Source organism: Gavialis gangeticus, unplaced genomic scaffold, assembly GCF_001723915.1.
Source record: "Gavialis gangeticus isolate Ggan-Ray unplaced genomic scaffold, GavGan_comp1, whole genome shotgun sequence".
NCBI classification, from domain to species: Eukaryota; Metazoa; Chordata; order Crocodylia; family Gavialidae; genus Gavialis; species Gavialis gangeticus.
The window spans coordinates 56,103,437-56,108,374 of NW_017729032.1; the positions used below are offsets into that span (position 1 = coordinate 56,103,437).

The 4,938-nt window shown below is 42.1% G+C and overlaps 1 protein-coding gene across 1 annotated transcript in view; it reads left to right on the forward strand.

Moving 5' to 3' along the window:
- The window catches only part of SERTM1 (serine rich and transmembrane domain containing 1), a 34,961-nt gene that overhangs the window by 9,153 nt on the left and 20,870 nt on the right, over positions 1–4,938 (forward strand). Inside the window, exon 2 of the mRNA XM_019525570.1 lies at positions 3,780–3,905. The gene's annotated coding sequence lies outside the window, so the exon portion shown is untranslated. The remainder of the gene's footprint in view (positions 1–3,779; positions 3,906–4,938) is intronic.

The following is a 4,938-nucleotide window of genomic DNA, read 5'->3' on the forward strand; positions in this document are numbered from 1 at the left end:
GACAGGATTCTGTGTTGATGGTGAACAACTTCCTATCATTTTTGCACATCTTGTGGTAATGCTATAGAGAGCGACCCCACTTTCTAGAGCCATCTCGAATCTCGCTATGCTAAATATTCTTGGTGATACGGTCTGCTTGAAGGGCATGGGGAAAAGGAGAAATGGTGGGAGGGGGGGAGTTCTTCTATATCTTAGAAGATAGAGGGGAGGATTTTAGGAAGTGTCACCTTTGGCCTCTCTGATATAGGACACAATGTGGGAGATTTCACCTGGATTAGGAAAAGGTACAGGGATACAATGCAGAGAATTAAAGTAAAAAAGGACTTAGCATTTGAATTCTCAGCAAATTCTCTTGAGCTGGGTTAGTATTTTATAAGGAGAATAATTTCTCAAACTTACTGGTACATTAAGAAAAATTTCTGTAAACTGGCTTGTCCAACTTGAGGCTCTAGGGCTATATTGTCCCATAGTTTTTTTTTTTTAAGGAAACCAAAGGGAATACAGCTTAAAATGTTATGGTCTGAGATGGGTCTATTTTTGCATAACTCATTGATTCTGTAATACCTCTTGTAGTTTGCTTTGTTATGATGCTTTATTTTTATTTGTGAGCTATCTAGTAATTAATTCATATTCCCATTCATTAAGTACTTAATTATGAAATTGGTCAAAGGAATTAAAGGCCATTATTTTATTTTGTTTTTTAGCCAAGTCCTGCACTAATTTTACCAGGGAGTGCTGCTGTAAACTGATGATATGATATGATCCTAAGACTATATCCTTTGAAAATGAGGGTGAGCAGATCTGTTTTTGTATCTGCTCAGTGGAGCAGAATCAAACCACAATTTGGCTTTAGAATCAATTCAGGATAAGAACTCAGCTCTGAAAATCTTTAACCGCATAAGTAAATGTGTGGAAAAAGTACTATTATGCCCATGGAATGTGAATAAGGATCGCTAATAAGAACAGCTGGTGTAAGGGCTTGATTTTTTTTTTTTTTTTTTTTTTATCATGTAGGAGTAGCCTGTTGGAAATGATGCTAGGAAACCAGACTGACCTATGTGAATACCAGGAGGCAATTCTGCCCGAGAGTCAGAAAGCCTGCCAGAGCCCTCAGATTACTCCTGCTTGTGATTTGTGCTCTGTTGAGAGGTGCATATTTCTTCCACTTGTGTAGCTGGTCAGTGGGTGGCTGGAGCCTGGGGATATGGGGCTGTTCTAGCTGCTTCATTGCAGGGGCTGGAATACTTATCTGATCCTTTCATGGGCCTCTTCTGCCTATTCCCCTTTATATGGCCAGGCATCATCTGTTCCAAAGAGAGCTACCTGCTAAGGTGTAAGACATTTGGATGGGAACAGAAAGGTATGCTGGTTTGCGTTTGTGTCATGTACAGGAAGAGGGGGACATAAACCTTACAGCAAGTGGCATCCTAAGAGAATTTCATTTGACTATGAGAGAGCGAACTATGTCATCTGTTTCACACTGGGCAACCCCTATACTAACAATATCATTTGTAGTTAGCCCTGGGTAAAAACTTCTTTCTCCATGTGAGGAGGACAGAATCTGATCCAGATTGCACCTTAAAGGGAGATCTCAGACAGAGCCTTTTTTTTTTTTTTTTTTAAATAGGGTTTATTTCACTAAAAAATATTCACTAAGAAGTGGTGTTTTGCTGAGATTTAATGCTCTTTCACAGAAAACTATATTTTCACTGGAAACTTTGGTTTTCACTTCTTCTGAAATGTTCATTCTTAAAAAGAAGACTTCTCAAATTGGGCTTACCAAAAAACAAAACAAAACAACTCCCCCTCCCACCATGGTGTTTTGAGGTATGTCTGTTGGGTTTTTTGTTTGTTTGTTGAAATTCTAGTTGTTTAAAAATGGAAAAAGGAAGCTTTTCATGAAAATACCTGCAGTGGGAATAGTACAACAGTCAGGATCCCCCTTGGCTGTGCACCGGAGGGCACAGTAGTCAGGAGCAGATGGAACGCTTTCTGAGCATTCTCAATTTACTTCCCCAGGGGTGCAGGGAGGAGGAGTGAATCATACCCCACCTGCCTGTCCCCTAGCTAAGCTGGGACTGTGGGTGAACCTGCTCATTGAGGAAATGTAGTTTTGTGTCATAGTAGGGACAGGGCCCCAAATTGGAACCCTTAATAATGGACTCTGTTTAACTGGCACAGTTGAGTCCTTTGAGAATAGCTGTTAAAAGCAGTAAATGTATATTAGAAGGCAGAATAAGTGTGTGATACAACTTACTCAAAGGGCCTCTTTTAGATAAGCTTTCTGATCTTCTGGTCTAAATATTTCTACATTCTGCAAATGCAACTAAAATCTCAGCCCTCTCCATCTCAATATGTATATGTGCTATTTGAATTTGAACAAACAGATTTAAATAAACTAGCTGTGTGTGTGTGTGTGTGTGTGTGTGTGTGTGTGTGTGTTTTATTGCAATTCCAGCGTGTTTAATCAACATAGGTGTCTGGGACCCATTGTATATTGTATGGAATAAATGAGCAAGTGCAGCATTCACTATGAAAAATACCAGTTAAAGTCCTGTGGAGACAAAGGAGAGTTGGAGCTGAAGCATGATCATTTATATTTGTCTTGTTGGAAGATAATGTCCATTTTGCACAGACTTGGCTTTTTCTCCTCTGGAGAGTTGCTTTTTTCTGATAGTACAGAACCTTTGTTTCTGAGACATGCCAGGAGCTGAGGGCACTCAGCAATTTGCAGTTTTAATCTCTCTGTGTTATGTTCTTAGTAGGGATGCTGTATGAAGCCTACCTGTTTCCTTACAGGTAGCTTAGCTGGGGCATTGCTGTGGTTCCTGAATGGGGCTGGGGGGAAGTTTCCAGGATGCAACAGAATTCATTTTGGGTAGAACATCAGTGTAAGAAATGTAATCAAAATATTTGGATTTCAGTAACATGCTTATCAGCAGTTCTTGTTGCGCAAGATTATTTTCTTTATTGAATTTGGACAGGCTTAAAACATAAGTGATTCAGTGATAGAAGGGATAAAAGCAATGTAACAATGCATTAACATTCATCCCTAGAGGACTGTTTTTTCTAATGTAGTTCAAACCAAATGAAAGGGTAGAGTTTTGAGATGTACAATGATCATGTAAGAGTCTCTCTCATTCTCTCTCCCTTTTGCTTTTTTTTCCCCTTTCTTATGCAGAGGAACTCTTTGAAAGTGGCACTGCTTTTGTTGTAATCTTTCCCCACGCACAATAAACTTAATCATATTGCTAAGTCCTGATCTGTGATGTGTGATAAATATTACTGCTCAAAATCTGTTTCTGGCTTTGCATATGCATTGCACTTGACAATGAACTTTTCAAGGTAAGAACACTTGTACTGTGTGCTCTTTGGGATATAGGTTTTCTTCTTACAGCTCCTACTGTATTGGGGCTAGGGCCTGTGGAGCTTATCATAATAATTATTGAGATATGAACAAAGCATCCATGTCAAAGGTCAGTAGCTCTTAGTGACCTTATTCACTGCTTTAAGAGGGAAGACATGAAGGGTAGATTGGAATGGTGGTAAAGCAGGAATTACTTTTTAAAGGGGATTTTCCCCCCTTTATAACCATAATGTTGTAGGTAAACAGTAGAAGGATGTTGCTGTCAGAAATACATAATACATGAGGGTCCCAATCAGTTTGTCCCTTCTGCCCTTTAGAACACTAAAAGTCAGACTTTTCATGACTCTAGCTGCCTCTTCTCTGACCCTCTGGTCATTGCTAAACTCTTGAGTTTGGATCTGCTCTTTTATAGGCACTTTCCTCAGCATTCCTTCCTGGAAATCATTCCTTTAGCTCTGTGTGAGAGAACAAACTACAGCTTTATTGCGGCTATTTGACATCTGAGTTCTGCAGGTTGAATCTTGATACCTTCCTGACAGTAAGTATTTTACTTATTTTCTTTGCTTTCTCTTCTCTCTTTCCTTAGAAAACCACAAAGCTTTATATATGCCAGATCTGATCCTGACTTACCATGCATTAATTCTCTGCACCCAAACAAAGTGCAGTATAATTTAGAATTGTAATGATTTGCATTTACTGTGCACTAGTATAAAAGATTCTAACATGTGTGGATCAATGGATAGTCTGCCCTGTCAGAGGGTACCCCTATGCACTTCACCCTCTTTGAACAGGCAGGCTTAAGTATACTTAGGACTCTGTGGCAAGTTCAGTCTCTTCTTTTTTCAAGCCTAGGGCAAAAAGCAAACAGACCAACGCAGCCTAATTTAATCTGCAGCCAAACCATGTGGGACTCTTTATCTTGTTAGCTGTCATAAACTACAAAATACTAAAAGTTTGTTCATTAAGTAGTCTTCTGCATTGAGTGGATCCTATTTCCCCATGGGTTGTGCTAAGAGGATCTATGCCATGGGTGGGCAAAATACAGCCCACAGGCTGAGCCAGCTCCTGCTGAGTCCCACAGTCTAGCCATGTAGCTGGGGGGAAAGCGGTGGGGGAGTGGAAGTGAGTAGCATGTGGGAGTGCAGGGCCTGTGCTGGTCTCCCACGGCCAGTGGCAGAGGGGCCCAGAGTGGAACGGTAGGAGTGCGGAGTGCGGGCTAGCAGAGGTCTGGGCTCCAGGCTGGGCTGCATCAGCAGGGAGAGGGTGGAAAGCTGACCTGGCTCCATAAAGCCATTGCTGGCTGAGACCCTGTGCTCCTGCTGCCCTGCTCGGGACCCTGCTGGCGCGTGGCCCTGCTCTGAGACATTGGTGCAGGCCCCGCGCTCCTGGCTGCTGCTGACTCCTGCATGCCCACTCACTTCCAGTGCCCTGCCCGAGCCTCGTGGTACACGCAGGGACCAGCATGCAGCCTTGACCCTGTGTGCGCCACACTCGCCTGTCTGGATTGAGCAGTGGCGGTGGGGAACAAGCTGGTGCTCAGCATGGGGAGAAAAAAAGCCCCCCTTCCCCCC